This window comes from Protopterus annectens, chromosome 4.part0 (assembly GCF_019279795.1).
Source record: "Protopterus annectens isolate FY-2018-M chromosome 4.part0, PAN1.0, whole genome shotgun sequence".
Taxonomy (NCBI): domain Eukaryota; kingdom Metazoa; phylum Chordata; order Ceratodontiformes; family Protopteridae; genus Protopterus; species Protopterus annectens.
In genome coordinates, this window is record NC_056733.1 from 1041051457 (window position 1) to 1041070540 (window position 19084).

Genomic DNA, 19084 nt, shown 5'->3' on the forward strand with positions numbered 1-19084 from the left:
TATATATATATATATATATATATATATATCTGCACCCACACACAAATACACACATACACACACAGCAAGAGGGAGGGAAATATACACAAACAAACACACACACACACACACACACACACACACACACACACACACACACACACACACACACACACACACACACACACACACACACATTCCAACACACACTCATGCCCACAGATGTACAGATAAATGGAGATGTTAGATATGGGGTATACAGATGAATACACTCCTCACAGAGGCTGGAACACATCCTCATTCTGTCTGTCTCGGTCTGTAAACTCTCATCTAATACACCATGAAGCATACTAACACATGTATTTGATGTTCTCATGTAATTATTTAAAACTCACTGTTAGCCATTTCAATATTCCCTCACTATCTTCATTAAAACAAAGAGAAAATTCTTGAAGTAATTTTACCAGTGATTATATTACATAATACTATGAATCTTGGGAATTTCAGTATCTGCTAGGGTCAAAAATCCAATAACCAGTGAGCACAATCTGCTTCATAAAAATATTTCAAAAAAATTCCTGCATTCATTGTGGTCAGATAATTGTACAATCCCAGACATTATTCCGGTATTGAAAATACCTCTTCTTTGGTCTGTCCTATTTATTGCTAGGAAAGTTATAACTAAAAACAGGAAATGTAAAACTACTCTCTCTTTTACTAGTGAATTTATCTGTCTAGCCAAATCTATTTGTAAAAATTAATAATTGACCATAAAAATGAAAACTAGAAATGTAACTCATTAGTACATAGGCTAACAGAAATTTAAGGAGCTATTAAAAAGTGCTGATGGTTTTGTGTAAACGGCTTTTGTATATAGTTTTATTTTATTTTGATTCAAATTGATGAATTATTGTTGGAATATGAAAATCAAATAAAATCTTAAAAAAGTCCAGTATTAATTTGGTCCTGACAAACTGTTCCACAAGAGTAATGCCCTCGTTTACCCAGAACCCAGTGCTAAGAGATCATTGTCTGGTATTTACCTGCTTTTCAGTAGGAAAACAAAGTAAAACAATCCGACTATTTTTCTCTTAATTGAGGAAAAGACAAGCTGCTGACATTTGTTTCTAGATTGTTCTGCTGTCCTCCAAAAATTAAATTAAGAGGTTGGTTTAATCATCTATGAAACACAGTTCTACTCCAAAAATTTTCTCTCTTTTTTATACTTAGATGGTTTTAATACCTAGCTTCTCTTTGGGTCTCCCGTGATGTCTTCTTCTAAGTGAAAAATAGAAGGCAGGCTTGGCCTAGTTATTAAACACACGTAAATGTTAATTACCAAAACTACTGCATGAAACTAAGAAAAGAATGCAAACAGTTTTGTAATGAAAGCTACCTTAATACTGAAAAATGCCTTGAAGTATTTAGAAATCTCAGCAATTTTGGAAGGTAAATCAGTCACTTAATGAACTGGGCACCCCACAGAACTGATAAAGTTTCCATCAAAGACCCAAACTGTGAAATGGGCTTTTAAAATTCATCCCATCACTTAGCCATCCCAATTCTGATGGTTACTCCATAAGTTTTTTATATACATGTGACATTCTTATAACTATTCCTTTGACTCATTGAATTAACGCCTCACTCCGTAGAAACTCATTCTCAACACTCTGGAAATAATTAACACTCATTCTCTCTGTAAATGATTCCCAAGTGATAGTTTTCCACCTAAGGTTCTGTATAACTCTTGCATTATTCAGCAAATGCCTGAAAAAATGATCATCTTTTCCATTAACTAAAGTCATCAATACTCTCAGCCTGCCATAGTCATTGCAGTGAGGGTTCTGCCAAGGTCACGTCATCTTTGTCAGATTACTACTGCTAATTAACAGAGCTCATTAATGAGAACTGTATCCTTGCATCGTGTTTTCATTTCTGACTAAAGCCAGTGAGTAATTTTATGATTCATTCACTCCTATTAGATGATGTTAGTGACCGTGGGCCTGACTGTTTTACCTTATACTGGTTTGCTAGTTACTTCGGGAATCACTCTGCTAATGCAGCAGTCAATGGGAGACTATGTTCTGTGTCTAAGTGTTGCAGAGGTGCACCACAATGCTCTGGCCATTTATTTTCTCTGATTATAACTAAGAGCTTATTAAAGCTTCACTGAGCCTCACCTGATATGCAAATGGCATGGCCATCTTAGGATCTACATTTTTCTCAGAACTCATTAAATTAAAACTTTTGAATGATATTAACACACTCTCCTGCCCCGATTCTAAAATGTTAACAATGAATGTTAACACAACCAAACCTAAGCCTATATATTTCATTACCAATACAAGAATGTCAGGGATTCATCCTTTTAAGAAAATCACAGCCCTCAGGCTAACCAAATAAAGCAGTCCAGTCTTTTATATGATTGGACATCTGTGTAAATCCCACATTGTACTCAAACTTGCATGATAAAAGGGTGTTAAAAGAGTTATTAAGCTCTGAACTAGAGAAGATTGTCTTGTAGTAGAGAAATGTGTTCTAATAATGTATAATTAGAGCATGGTCTCTGTCTTCTAACCAACATTCATGCAAATAAAGCAAAACCTTGCTCAATAAAATTTGTGATTTTATAACACAGTCCAGGAAAAGAACATATGCCACGTACTAAGAATAAACTTAAAGCAAATTGTCTCCCCATTTTATAGAGTTCCTCTTTTGCCCTCATAGCTATCCCATAAAAAATCCAAACCCTTGGATACTGCATCCTTCCTAAATCAAGTATCTGCAGACAAGGAACCTCTGCTCAGCTAACATTACTACAGTTTCACTCACCATTCCACAATCTTCCTTGATAGCCTACAACGTAGTCACCCACATCAGTGTTAAAGACTAGAATGATGTCCCACACAGCATCCCACCTCTTCACACTTACTGCGTTCTAACCATCACTGAAAGTGTACCAGAAATTTCTGAGCATCTGCTACAACAGTGGTTGTACCACATTAATCATAATTAATTTCCTTTCTGGGTATGACCTCTGCACACATGGTTATTTCCTCAGTTTTGCTTATACTCTCCCGCAGGAATTTTAAGTAACACAGGATGGCATCCCTGATACTCAGTACTCTACATTTTTAGGATTTTAGCAGTGTTTACTTACTAATTTATTTAATGCTAATTTCATTTGTAACTTTGTTATTCATTTCTGTATCTCCCTTATTTTATTAAGTATGATCCCTTTATATAAGCCTTTCTGCAAAGTACAGCATTTCTTTATCTCATTCACCTCTCTCCAAATCTCCTCCGTTTGCCTTTTAAACATATTTGCTAATTTAAATAATATCATACTGGTATTCTGATGAAGTCCTGTCATTGTAGGCACGAAAGCGCTTAACACTTGTATTTTTCATTAAAAGTCGTTTTTATCCAGTATCCCATTCCAGTATGATTTGTTGGATTGGTTATTTTTTTCATGCTGGGCCTTATTTTGGGGGTTATTAATATTGTACTGTACAATTGTATCTCCTTACAGTTCTGTGATTTTTTTGTAATATATTTTGGTTGTTTTACAGTAACCTTGTTATGGTTGAAAAGTGATTCTTGCAGTCCAGTCTGATTAGCTGATCTAACTATATAATTAAATTAATACACTATTATTAGGGATTAATAGTCTTCCAGCATTTTTTGGAAGGAGGATCTGGACAGCCTGAGATCTTAGCTGAGCCTAGATGAAGGTAATTATACACTAATTCAGTGTTAACAAGTCCTTCATGAAGAAGAACTTGAGAACCTTGTAATGAATGCATACTTTTGGACAGAACACCATTTTCACATTTGCAAGCATTTGCTCTTTACTGAGCACTGTACCTATGCAGTCTTTCAAAGCAGACAGTATATTGTGATGAATGTGTTGACTGTTGATTTACATGGTTGTATGAACTTCATTTTCTTGATGAACACCCAGATATCTAATGCCTGAGACCTCCCGTCAAACTGGATATAAGATTTGGCCATCCCATGCTGTTGTGCAGTTATGTGATGTTACTACTGATTTCTTGGAATTAGATATATAAAAGTACTTTCCCAATTTACTTACAGACTAAAGAAATGAAAAATCAAGATCTGCTTGTACATTGTGGATGTAAAGATCATCAGCAAACAAAGACACTTTGAATCTAAGTAGTAGAGCATCACTGACCTCTAATTTTAAAGATATCTGCATAAATGTCTGAAAAAGTGGGTCAGTTGCCATTCCAGAAAAGGAGCTGAGTATGTTTGGAGCATATGTACGAAAGAGCCAGGAGTGAATGCGTTTGAGTACTTCAAGTAGATATTCTCAGCTGATCTTGTCAAATACTTTTGCAGTGTCTGCCGCCATGGCTAGGTTACGGGTACCTTACAGCATTCAGAGCTTACATCTCTTTTACATATGTTGCTGGTACTGCTTTCTTTGTACAAAGTCAGGTGTCCTCCTGATGAGATGTTAAACTGAGGCCACACTTGCAAGAGTTAGTTGCAGCTCAGGTGGAGCTAAATGATTCCATGACACTTACTGAAAAAAGAACAGGGACTTTTACTCAGCCTGCCTTACAAATGCTGTATCACTCTCAGTGTTACGTTTCCTACTTCCTTGAGTAAGATACCAGTGTAGCCACCATTTTGCATATAGAAACTTCTAAATCAGCCATGAGAAAGACCTCACCATAATCATGTGAAATGTCAGGATCCCCTTTAGCTGAGACTGAATGGTTGAAAATGGACTTACATATACTAAGCCCGAGACAGCTGTTTCTTGGAATATTCCCTTTTTCCACAGATATGGTGATCTCAGAGTTAGTATATAGAAGTTCAGAGGGTATGGGAGCCTCCTGCAAAAAAAGAAGCTCAAAAGGAGAAGACCAGAGTTTGATATTTGCTTGTCTCCTGGAGTTTTGGTGGTTTTTCAGCCTGTTGGCTCTCGGCATTAAGAGTGCCGACTTTTCAATAGGGAACCATTCCCAGAAATTAATTGTACTTTTGTATTATTTATTTATTTTTAAGTAGGTAAGTGAAATGATTCTTTGACACCTTTCATCTAAATCCCAGACCACAAGGGTAATGCAGTTCCATTTCTTAAGTTGAGATGAAATGTGTTGATCCAGTAAATTAACCAAATCTTCAGACCTCATTTCACCAGAAGAAGCACTAATGAACCTACCCCTTATAGGAAAATGTTTGCACTCATTCCCTAGGTTTGAAATAATGAAGTTCAATGTGATGGAATTTTTTTGTGTGCTGCAGCTCAAATCAATATAAACTCTATACACACACCCATATATAACAAAATTAAATTAAAAAAATGACTTTAAGCGCATCACCAAATATGTATAAAAACAGGAAGAAGTACCTCTAAAACAGAGTGAACATTTATGTGTATAATACAATAATGGAAATGGATAAAAATGAAAAAATCTTTTTGAAAATATTTTACTCTTAATATCTCTCTCTCGCTATATATATATATATATATATATATATATATATATATATATATATGGTTCCCTATCAGAAGCCTGAAACACTATAAGCCTGAAAATCAAAATCCTGAAAACTATAGACTGAAAGACCAAAATCCTGAAAGACCAAAATCCTGAAACTCAAAATCCTGAAAACACAAAATGGACATACTGACGTCATTGTGGCTTTGCTATTGTTAGCCCTGTGGTGTTGGGTCATGCATTGGGTTCAGGTAAGTGTGTTGGTTTTATGTTAGGGTTAGGGCGGTTTAAGTGAGTTAGGGTTAGGGCGCAGGTTAGGCATGTATGCCATAGTGACAAATATTGGGGTTAGACGGTTTAAGTGAGTTAGGTTAGGGCTGGGTCAGGTGAGTGTGCGATAGTGATGGACCTTAGGGTTAGGGTTAGGGTCAGGGTCAGTTGGTAGATATTAGTGTCTTTATAGTGACATATTAGCATTATTTGTGTTTTCAGGATTTTGAGTTTCAGGATTTTGGTCTTTCAGGATTTTGGTCTTTCAGTCTATAGTTTTCAGGATTTTGATTTTCAGGCTTATAGTGTTTCAGGCTTCTGATAGGGAACCATATATATATATATATATATATAAATATATATATATATATATATATATATATATATATATATATATATATATATATATATATACATATGTATATATATATATATATATATATATATATATATATATATATATATATGGGTCTACTAGGATTGAAATTACACTATTTCGAAATCCAGTAGTAGATGCCACTAACGCAAAAGTGCACTTCACCAAAAGTGCACTTTCGCGAACACCACTTGAGCGAATGGTTATGGACCTTAGGATTAGGGCTTGGGTTAAGGATAGTGGATAGCTAGTGGGGCTATCCACTATCCTTAACCAAGTCCTAACCCTAAGGTCCATGACTACCACACCACAGTGGAGGACATTGCCCATTCAATCTAGTGGTGTTCGTGAAAGTGCACTTTCGGTGAAGTGCACTTTTGCCTTAGTGAGCATCCACTACTGGATTTCTAAATAGTGTAATTTTGATCTCCAGTAGTAGACCCATATATATATATATATATATATATATATATATATATATATATATATATATATATATATATCTATGACAGTCTTTTAAAGAATACAATATTAATATAAAATATATAAAAATCTATTCTAAGAAAATTAAGTATATTTATATAATTCAGTCAAACATTTAATTAAGATTAATACCATAAATGGCTCCTAAATTCAAAAATCCATCTTTTGCCTTTTGCATGTAATTAATGCAATTTATGATTTTTATTGGGTGAATTGCAAATCCTCCTGTCATTTCTAACAAAATTAAAAAGTGCTTCCTTATGAAGCATTTGATGGCAAAACAATGCTGTACGTTCTTTGGAACACCTCAGATCACTAAGATAGAGTGAGCAGACCTGATGTTTCTCTCACATAAAATGATCCACATTTACAAAGTACCAAATCAACCACCCATTCTGTAGACCATGTAATACATTCACGTATTTCAAAAACAGTATAAGTTTTGGATGAGGTAAAAAAATATACAAAATACACAAATACTACAAGGGAAACAACCCACTGATCTGGTTCATAGGTTCATAGATTAACTAACTGCCCGTTTGGGACATTTTAAGCCTAGTCAATTAACCCATGTAAGAATCAAACCCTGCACTTTGTGTCTGTAAGGCAAATATCTTGACCATTATGCCAACTTTATAAAATACACAACTACTCCTAGGGAAACAACCCACTGATCTGGTTCATAGGTTCATAGATTAATATTAGGCTACCTACCCATTTGGGCCATTTTAAGCCTAGCCAATTATCCCATGTGAGAATCAAACCCTGCACATTGTGTCTGTAAAGAAAATATCTTAACCATTATGCCAACTTTATAAAACACACAACTACTCCTAGGGAAATAACCCACTAATCTGGTTCACAAATAAATCTGTCTAGGGATATCATCTTATGGTTTTGTATATTCTGACAAATAACCACCAATAGTTTCCCCCCTTCTAGATGAATAAATGCATCACTGTGAGAGAGTAGTATCTGAAAAATATATCTGACCTTTAAGTATGCCAATAGTGACTTATTACCCCCTTAATTTTTTGCAGATTATTTCCATATGTAGTAATGAACCTTAAGGGGCCACTATCATTAAAGGGAACTTTATATTACAACAGATTTGATTTTAATTTTGCATTCACTCTATTCCTTGCATCACTTATCATTTTGTGGTCATAACCTCTCTTCACAGCTTGTCACAAAGGATTTATACTGAACAGCTTATGGTATAATTTGGTACTCATAGTGCTACCAGTGCTACCCAAAAGCAGTGTTACAGAATCATCCGGAACGTCAGTACTGAATAAACTACAATCTGCACTAAATCTTAATCCCATCATATTGTTATTTAAATATTGGCAAAATTGTTTAAACTTATCATCCTAACCATCCCAAAACAGCCATACATCATCCAAAAATATCTGACACATAATTAATTATGAATTGAACCACTTGTGAGAAAAATCATAAATATATAAAAGCTCAAAATAACCAACATATAAATCTGTGTAAATAGGGGCAAATAGGTTCATAGGTTCATAGGTAGGCACTAGGCTATCTGCCCAAGGGCATTTATATGCCTAGCCGGAATGTGTTGGCTTTCGCCTCCCTTTTGGATTAGTTTCCTGAGCCTCTGTCCAGCAGGGCCATTGAAGTGATCCCAGAGGTAAATTTACGATTTCCCATCCACTCGTCACGATTTCTCTTGAAGAGAGTCAGTAAGGGGCTTTGCCTAACATAGATTGGGATTCTATTCCAGAGTGAGGGAAGTCTCTGGGACAGGAATCTATCCCTCCAGCATGTCCTATTTATTGTTGTGCTGAGGTTTAAATCCCTAGAGCATGTGGCTCTAAGTGATTTGGTTTTCTTGATGTGGAGTATGTCCATTAATTCTGGGTTAGACATGGCCTTGTACGTCAGGCAGAGATCACCTCTGAGTAGGCGGTAAGCAACCGAGTAGAGCTGGAGTTTCTTTAGTCGAGCTGCACAGGACATCTGTTTGAGGCCCACAATCCTCTTGGTGAGGTACTTCTGTGGTCTTTCCAGTTGTTGCAGGTGTTGAGTAAGGTACATCCCAAATGGGGCATTGTACTCTATTATGGGCCTGATGAGCGATGAGTAGAGGGGCACAATGACCTCTCTTGATCTAGATGTGAACCCTTTTGTGATTAGGTGGGCTACATAGAAGGATTTTCCAACCATTTTGGCTATGTGATTATCAAAAGAGAGATTGATATCTACTTGAGTCCCCAGATCCCTAATTACATCTTCCGTACTTAGTGGATTACCACCTATGTGGTAGTTCATGGGCACTTTGTTTTTCTCAAAGGGGATGACTATGTACTTTTTGGCATTTAGCTTGAGGCCATGGTTCTGACACCAGGTATTCGTCTCTGTGAGACCCTTCTGGAGGATGTCTGTGTCAGCCAGAGAGTCAATTATGGCCCCCAGTTTGCAATCGTCTGCGAACTTGGTCAACCATGCAAATGTGGCAATGTGGCCAGCAAATGTGGCAATCATAACAGATCCTCTTTCTTTGCAAATAACATTTCCCATCAAAGTGTATCACATTTGTTAATTGAACAATAGATAATAGGCATAATAAAAGCTCATTAAATTCCATTGGATGCAGCTCACCCTATCCAACCAATATTTGATTGCTTCCAACCCCTTAACATGTGGGATGGATGTATATAAATGTTGAATATCCAAACTGCACGACATGTCGTATCTAATACCTGCACATCCTCCATTAACGAAAAAAAAATGCAGTGGTGCCACACAGCCTAACTCTAAAATGGGTCAAAAGGGGCTTCAAATAAAATTCTAAAAATTTTAAAATGGGTTCAGCAAGTGAACCAATTCCTGAGACAAAAGGTCTGCTCAAAATGGGACTAATCCCTTTATGAACCTTTGGTAATAAATATACCTGATTGTTAATCTCTATATGTTTTATCTTTTTTGGTCACTATGTCTGATAAAAAAGAATCTGTGTTTTTTGAACATACTTGTGGGGTCTAACTCAAGATGTATCTAGGTTTGTACATCACTAAGTTGTTCATAAGCCTACGTCTTGTAATCTTTCTTGGTCTGAAACACAACACTCCCAGATTTGTCAGCATTTGTCACTACCATGTCCTGTTTGAACTTTTAAAGCATTCAAAGCTTGTTTTTCACCATGTGTAAGACTACAATCAAAATTTGTACAGATATCTGTTTAGTTGTAATACAATTTTTAAAACTGAATGTTTGGATATTTTTACACTTGGGTGGTAAGGTGGGTGAAAACTAGATTTCTTAAATTAAAAAAAAATGCCCATATTATTATCTCACTGTTATGTATCTTTAGACAAATGCCAGTACTTTAACTTCAAAAGTCTGGTGAAAAACTTTATATCCTGCTCTCAGTCAGGCAGGTTAACAAGTAACTAGGCATAAAGTTTAATCCTTTATTTAGCTAATATTGTACAGTCTTATGAATACTGTTTGTTTGTGTCTTTCGGCTTTTCCCGGTTAGGGGTCGCCACAGAGGAACTCCGGTCCGCTAATGATTGGTAATTGATTTTTATGTGCCGAGTTACCAGCCCTGACACACAACCTTCAATGAAGGTACGCCCATTCACACATGTCTCCACGCAGAAAACACTTTAGCTGATAATCGAACCGGACAGCGTCTTACAATGACAATGCTAAAGACTAAAACCAGTAAAATTAATAAACAAAATGTAATCCTTTATTTAGCTAATATTGTACAGTCTTATAAATACTAAAACCAGTATTTATTTATTTATTTTTTATTTATTTTACATTTGTTGACCGGGCTAGTCCAGCTGGATATATGTCCATTTTCAGTGGAGGCCCGGGGAGAAAAGCTCCAATGGTTATAACAAGTATAGGGAATACAAAAAAATACACAAAGCAAAACAAAACAAAAATTAAGCATAAAAGATAATCAGACTTTAGTATAGGTAAGTTACATGTCAGAGGAAATATACATAACAAGATAGTATTCCTAAGAAAAAGTTATTAAATAATTGCAATACGCAAAAAACGTAGTATAAATAATACATAGTCATTTTTTTTTTTTTATAGTATATATGAGATAAGTTATATCCACAAGGATGTTATGTACGTAGGGATCAGTCAGGATGTAGTATAGAGACAAGGAAATATAGAGGTAGAGGAAAGGAGGAAGAAAGGTTAATCAGGATTGGTATAGGAGCAAAGCCAGTGTTTATTAAGATGGATTCTCAGTTGTTTTTTAAAGAGTGGAAGAGTGGACAAAGATGAAATATTGAGTGGAAGTTTGTTCCACATTTTGCCAACTGAGTTGGAAAAAAGACAATCTCCTGCAGCATTATTGGTTTTGGTACTATTAACTAGTAGTTTATCTGAAGAACGTAGTTGTTTCAGATTGTTGTAGGGAGTAAGGAGGTTAGAGAGTATTGGTGTTTTTGATGGTTGATATAGAATGTTGTGAGCTATTAAGAGCTGTTGATAAAGCTTGTTAGGAAGTTCAAGCCAGTTTAGTTGTTTTAAGTTCAGGCAGTGGTGTGTTCTAAACTGGGATCCTGTGGCAAATCGAGCAATATTATGGTAAGATGAAGCAAGTTTCTTAAGGTTACTTTTAGAGAGATTTGTGTAAATAGGGGAAGCATATAGAAGGGTAGAGAGGAGGTGAGATTGGGCTAAGGTGGTCCGGGCTTCAGGTGTAAGGAAGGATTTGATTCTGTAAAGGGATCCAATCTTTTTGTTAACTACTTTTATTTTGTTATTGATGTGACAGTCATAGTTAAGATTATTGTCAATAGTAATACCTAGTAGTTTTGTAGAAGAATCAGGAGTAATATGAGTGTTATCAGTGGAAGTAATAGAGAAGTTTAGGGAAGTAGCTTTGTGGGTAGGTGCAAACAGTAGTAATTTGGTTTTCTTGGGAGTAAAAATTGTGTTGGTAATAATGTTAAAACAAAAAAATTAATAAACAAAATGTAATCCTTTATTTAGCAAATATTGTACAGTCTTATGAATACTAAAACCAGTAAAATTAATAAACAAAATGTAATCCTTTATTTAGCAAATATTGTACAGTCTTATAAATACTAAAACCAGTAAAATTAATAAACAAAATGTAATCCTTTATTTAGCTAATATTGTACAGTCTTACATATACTAAAACCAGTAAAATTAATAAACAAAATGTAATCCTTTGTTTAGCTAATATTGTATAGTCTTATGAATACTAAAACCAGTAAAATTAATAAACAAAATGTAATCCTTTATTTAGCTAATATTGTACAGTCTTATGAATACTAAAACCAGTCAAATTAATAAACAAAATGTAATCCTTTATTTAGCTAATATTGTACAGTCTTATGAATACTGAAACCAGTCAAATTAATAAACAAAATGTAATCCTTTATTTAGCTAATATTGTATAGACTCATTAATCCTAAAACCAGTAAAATTAATAAACAAAATGTAATCCTTTATTTAGCTAATATTGTACAGTCTTACGTATACTAAAACCAGTAAAATTAATAAACAAAATGTAATCCTTTGTTTAGCTAATATTGTATAGTCTTATGAATACTAAAACCAGTCAAATTAACAAACAAAATGTAATCCTTTATTTAGCTAATATTGTACAGTCTTACGAATACTAAAACCAGTCAAATTAATAAACAAAATGTAATCCTTTATTTAGCTAATATTGTATAGACTCATTAATCCTAAAACCAGTCAAATTAATAAATAAATGTTCACCATTTATATTTGGTTAGCATCACCCGAAGGTTACTGTAATAGCCGCTTTCATTCCTGGACTTGTCCTATTTATATCCTCTCCATTTGTATTTATAGGGTTGGACTCTGAAAAGTCCATTTTGACTTTGGGTGCATTTCAGACTCAGTATCAGTGCTGGATAATGCTCATGACTCTGAAAAAATATCAGAGTGCTGTAGAATCAATTTCCAGTTTTGTCACTATCTTTTGTTTTTATTTTTTTGTTTTAACATTATTACCAACACAATTTTTACTCCCAAAAATGCACTGCCTTTCTTAACATCAATTTAATGAAGCCTATCACGAGTCATAGTCTTAAAGGTCACGTTTAAACTTTTTTAAATTTATGTGATTCCAAATCAGCATTTAAAGGCTGTATGTTACTAGCCAAAGTCGCATTCAAAGATGTAAACAAAATATGGTCATGAAAAGCATCTAGTTTAGCAGCATCCCTATTAACAACTTGCTTTAACCTAAATATATCTTGTCCATAAAAATTAATGAAGCAGTCTATGAACATATAGAAAGCTAGCTTTTGTACAACAAGCCATCATTGCATAAATGCAGCACTGTGCAACCCAACACTTGGTTGGAGAAAAATTCTTTAAGTCCCTTTGGTGCCATACCCAGCTGCTACTGTGCCTTAAGTAGACAAAAGTGTTATACGTGAATGCAACCTTTTGGGAGACAGTATAAGCTCAACAAACATCTTCTGATGTTATGCTCCACATTCCTGGCAAAGGAACTCAGCATCTTAGAAAAAAAAATTCTTATCAGTTAAGGCTGCTGCCAAGCAAGGAAAAGGCAAAATATCATCTTTATCCTTGTGAAATCAAATGGGGCAGCCATATTCTGCAAATATTTCACCATATAATACCATCAGAAAAGTCAGCTCCAGCACAGCAATTTTATATTTCAACACCTGTGCACAAACTTTGGTCCGAGATGTATAGGGTGCATGTGTGGTATATAGCAACCAAAGAAATCCCAAGACGAATGTTTTAATTACAGGGCTACCTCTAAAGTGTAAAACACAAGGCAGGCTTCCATCCTCAAAAAGGGGGCTTCTTCAGAGTAAATTTCTGCTGCTGCTGTCAGTCATATATAAGACTTATTGGCAGGAAGACCTTATTATAACAATTATTATCCAAAAATTAAAGAATCACATACTGCAAATAAACTCCAAAAGTCACAAAAAGGCAGTAACCACGTAGAAGAATTGCCGCCAACTCCGTTGTGAGTGCTAAAAAGTTTATTTCACCACAAATCCAAAACCACATAAACCATGAACGCCTTTATAATAAATGTGCAAAGACACAGCGTTTTCGTCTGTTACTATGACTTCTTCAGATGACCAGTATGTTATCCAAATCAGTTCATTTATATACATTCATTTAATTAGCTGTCCAATAAAAACCTCAGTTAGTTAAATAAGTAAATAAATAGTGAATTAAAATCTTGATGTTGGTTTACCAAAAAGGAAATTACTTTGCCACCCAAGTTAAAACAATAGTTATTGTAACAGCTAGAAAAATCATATATTTATGGTTATAGAATCATGTCAATATTGAAATTACAAAGTTATGAAACTTAAAATTGATATACAAAAAACATTACCAATAAAATATGTATTAAAATCATTTGTTAAAACCTGTTTAAATTAATAAAATAATAAATCAGGAGCTCTCTCTGGTGGCCAAACTGAATTATTTCACCTTATTATTATAATTTTGCTGATTTTAATTTTAGCAATGGTAGACTAGATATATTATCATTCAAGCCTGGGTGTTTACCGGCTTCCAATGTTAGTTGCCACCATAGTTCTCTGTATTCTATTTTATCCTCCCAGGGTCCACCCCTGATGTCACATTTAATCTGCTCAGTTACTAAAAATTTATATTTATATTCAGCACATATCTAACTATGTTTATATAGGGTGTTGCTTTCCTTTTTTGTCAATATGTCATACATGTGTTCATAGATCCTTCTTTTTAATACTATCTCCATCTTGCCAATATAGAAGGACCCACATTTTTCACAGAAGGCTAAATAAACTATTCCTTTTGTTTCACAATTAAAATAATCTGGGCTGTACACCCATCTTTTTCTACCTTCCAAATAATAACCTTCTTTATTTAACACATAAATACATTGACTGCAGCGCCCACATTTATATGTGCCTGTTTTATTCCTCCTTTTGTTGTGATTATGTTTGTTTTCTAAAATGTTACCTATACTTTGGGAATTCTTATAAATTATTTTTTTAGGTATTTTGGACAAATTTTCTGTGTCCGTTAGGGATATAAATTTTTCCCATTCCTTCAAAAATATTTTTTTAATAACATTATTTAAGCCATTCTATTCCAATATTAGTGCCTGCTGGAATTCCTCACCATTACTATTCTTCTTATGTTCGTTACTTAAACATATTTCATTTCCTACCTGCTTATTATTATTATATATAGGTGAAAATCTACCATTCCTTCCTATTTCTACCTCTCTTCTTATTTGTTTAATAAATTCCATGGGGTAGCCTCTTTCCATAAACATGTTTTCAAGCAAGTCACATTCCTTCTTGAAATCTATGTCAGAACTTGTCATACGGCTTCCCCTAACAAATTGCACTTTATCTATATATCTTTTACAGTGCATAGGGTGTGCACTCTGAAAGTGTAAATATGAATTACAGGAGGTTTCTTTTCTGTATATCTTAGTTTCAAATTTCTGACCCTCCTTATGCACTTCTAAATCCAAATATACTAATTTACTTTCTGAAATGTTGTGAGTAAATTCTAAAAATTTGGTTGTTTCCCTCATATATGTTAGGAATTTGCTCAATTTTTCTGTTCCCGCAGTCCAAAAAATGACTATGTCATCTAAGAATCTTTTATAAAGAATCCAGCAGGTTTTAAATTCTGATTTCAATATAAATTTTTCTTCACAGTTAGCTAATATTAGGTTGGCATAGGTAGGGGCACATGCTGCCCCCATTGCTACCCCTTTTATTTGTTGAAAGAATTCCCCTTTAAAATGTATAAAATTATATTTCAATACCAAATCCATGAGCCAAAGGTTAACCAATTTTTCTCTATGTGTCATCCCTTCATATTCAAAAACTATTTCTTCCAACATCTCTTTTCCTTCCTCATAGGGAATTGATTAAAATAGGTCTACTATATCTATGGTAATAAAAAGGACATTGTCCTGCCAAGGACAATCCCTTAAGTCCTTGAGTAAATCCCAAGAATCTCTCAATATACTAGTCCTTTTGGTCCACAACTTTTTAAATTTATTGTCTACATATTTAGCTAAAGCTTGTGTTTTAGACCCTTCTGCTGAGACTATAGGGCGAAGGCGTGGATCGAATTCATTTTTATGTGTTTTCGGTATCCCAAATATTGTGGGTATTCTGGGTTTATCTACCTTTAAAAATTTGTAAGTGTTATAATCAATCAATTCCTCTTGTAACATATCATATAAATCTAAATCTATCTTATTGTATGCTATGTTTATTTCATTGATAGATACGACCCATACCTTGTTCCATCCCATAACAATGAATTCATTTTACTTTCATATATAATATTGTCCATGAATATACTTCCCTCTTTGTCCGGTTTCATAACTCTCACATCACCATTATTTTTTTATCCCATATAATAATTCTTTTTCTTTTTTGCTTATATTCCATTGGCACCTATTAACCCTCACCTGTTTCCTTATCTCCCCCTCCATCACCCTCTCTAAGTTTTTCAATTGGGGGTGGAGGGGTGGGTTATAAGTGCTTTTTCTCCTTAGCTCATCAGTATTATAATTATTCCTTGCTGGGATCATAATACTCAAATTAACTTTCCTCAAAAAGAGTTTTATATCTAACAAACTTTTGGTGACATCTCCTTTTTTATATGGTATATATTTCAAACCTTTTGAGAATAGTTCAAAATGCTCTCTTTCTATGTTAATATTACTAAAATTGTATATAGAAAAATTATTCCATATATATTAATTATATCTATAGTAATTTCTCCAATAACTCTATCAGGGTGGGTTGGGCAGGCATTCCTTAAAATCTCCCCTTCCCCCTTCTCCCTCCTCTCCTCTGAAAATTTGCATGTTGTGGACCCTGTTTATTCAATAACCTCTCAGACCTACGCAAAGGTGGGAAGGCTTAGTCATATTCCATATCTTCTTCCCTATAGGAATTCTCTTCTTCTTCATGGGGTTCAAAATTGAACTCCTTATTATTGAAACCCATATCAGTATAAAAATTACCATTATAATGTGTATTTCAAGGCTTAGGATAACTAATATGATTTTCATATTCCCTCTTATCTCTTTCTAGTTTTTTTATTTTTCTGTTTATTAAATCATCACATTTTTTATCTATATCTTTCCTCAAATCATAATACTTATTTTTTTCTTCTTGTATACTAAAAATTAAATCCTCTTTGATATATTGGTCCAATACATCTATGTCTTTTTGAATCACTTCTTGTATCCTATTATTTTCTCTAATCATCAATTTGAGTACATCTAAACCACATTTGTTGAATACTTCAACTAACTCTTTATAAAACACGGAATCATATACAACATTATTAGGGAATTTAAAAATTCGCAAACCCTTCGGTACAATTTCCCTGGAGATACATTCTCTTAAATATTCATTTTCTATCTCCAGGGACCTAAATTTGAACATTAGTTTATTTAACTGTTCCAATTTATTTTTGTATGTCCCGTGCACTACATTCTGCTTGTCATGGTTGTTAAAATTAAATTTCGGCTTTATATGAAGCCAGTCCTTAGTCGCTTTATGAGAAATAGCATTCACAGTGCCTGCAACCATTGCCCCATCGTTGTTCTTATTACTTGTATCAGCACTTCTGCTCCTCGATCCATTAAAGCCTGGTCGGAAAACATTCGGAGTAATTACTGGATCAAAAGTTCCACCAAGGTCGCTGACGTTAGTTGGTACGCCAATAAGCTCCCTTTGTTCACCCTTGCGCAATTCTTTCTCCTGTCCTCCATTACCAGGAACTAGTATGTGGGCTTGGTTGCTATAGATCCCGACAAGGGATTGGCTGAGAGGTGTGAGAATGTTTACCAGCTCTGTAAGTTGTCCAATGAATTTGCGAGTTTGGCCGACCTCGTCATGCCCCCTTACATCCGGTGGAGGCGACGTATTCATCTCAGCTCCGCAGGAACCAAGAATTAAAGAATCAGATACTGCAAATAAACTCCAAAAGTCACAAAAAGGCAGTAACCACGTAGAAGAATTGCTGCCAACTCCGTTGTGAGTGCTAAAAAGTTTATTTCACCACAAATCCAAAACCACGTAAACCATGAACGCCTTTATAATAAATGTGCAAAAAGACACAGCGTTTTCGTCTGTTACTATGACTTCTTCAGATGACCAGTATGTTATCCAAATCAGTTTATCAGTTATTATCCAAAGGTATATATCATCTATATCATTTAATACACACACACACACACACACACACACACACACACACACACACACACACACACACACACATCTATCTATCTATCTATCTATCTATCTATCTATCTATCTATCTATCTATCTATATATAGAGAGAGAGAGAGATAGATATGGATATAGATATATGTAAGCAACTCATCAAACAGCAAGCATGCAAAAGAATGAAGCAAAACAGATCAGTCATTTTACATCAAAATAAAACATAACAAACCCTCCCACTATTTTATGCAGCCCCCCCCCCCACACACACACACATACAAAAAAAACTGCTAATTATCTATGACAACTCAGAGACTGCACAACAGTTGGGAATATTTGCTCTTTTCAGTTTTCACTGTTATGAACTGCAACTCTATATATATATATATATATATATATATATATATATATATACACACACACACACACACACACACACACACACACACACACACACACACACACACACACACACACACTCATACACACATATACTTGCAGAAAACCATGCAGACATGGAAGAACATGCAAAACTTAATAGATAGTTATTAAGTATATGGATAGAATCCCAGACCCTGCAGCTGTGAGGCAGCTGTGAGACAGAGGTCTTACCAATAAGACGTTATGCTGCCCCCCCAAAAAAAAAAACTGAAAAGTATATCAGCAGCTGAATCAAATGTAATGTTTCCACTCAGACAGTTACAAATATTACTTTTTGATCCAGTGTGTGCATTTTTCCCCAAAATTCAGTGGTAAAGCTCTCTAATATATTAATTTCTAATGCCTGAGGCTGTGAGAAAGTATGTCCAAAGGAATTCCCTAGACTTAAAATCAAAGTTTCAATAGCGAAACATTTTTTATTTTGAGAAAATAAAAATCCATTCCATCCCCACTCCCTTCATCTTTTCAAAGGCAGACCAGTCAGTCATTTTGTTTGTCCCTCTAACCCCCTGTTATCCCAATACATCAATACTTACATGGTCCAATGAATTCACTGTGAGACATAGTGGGTGGGTGGCTTTAGTATCCCACTCCTGGAATTCAATAACTGTCCAGGGAAAGAAAACCTAAATCAACAGTACAGCATTTAGTAAGATCTCTTTAATCAATCAAATGTTAATCAGTCAATCAATCAATCAATCAATCAATCAATCAATCAATTTAAGCAATGTACCATATCCTCCTTCCCTCACAGTTAGTAAGACAAACATAACTAAATAAAGTAATTTGTATAGGTACTA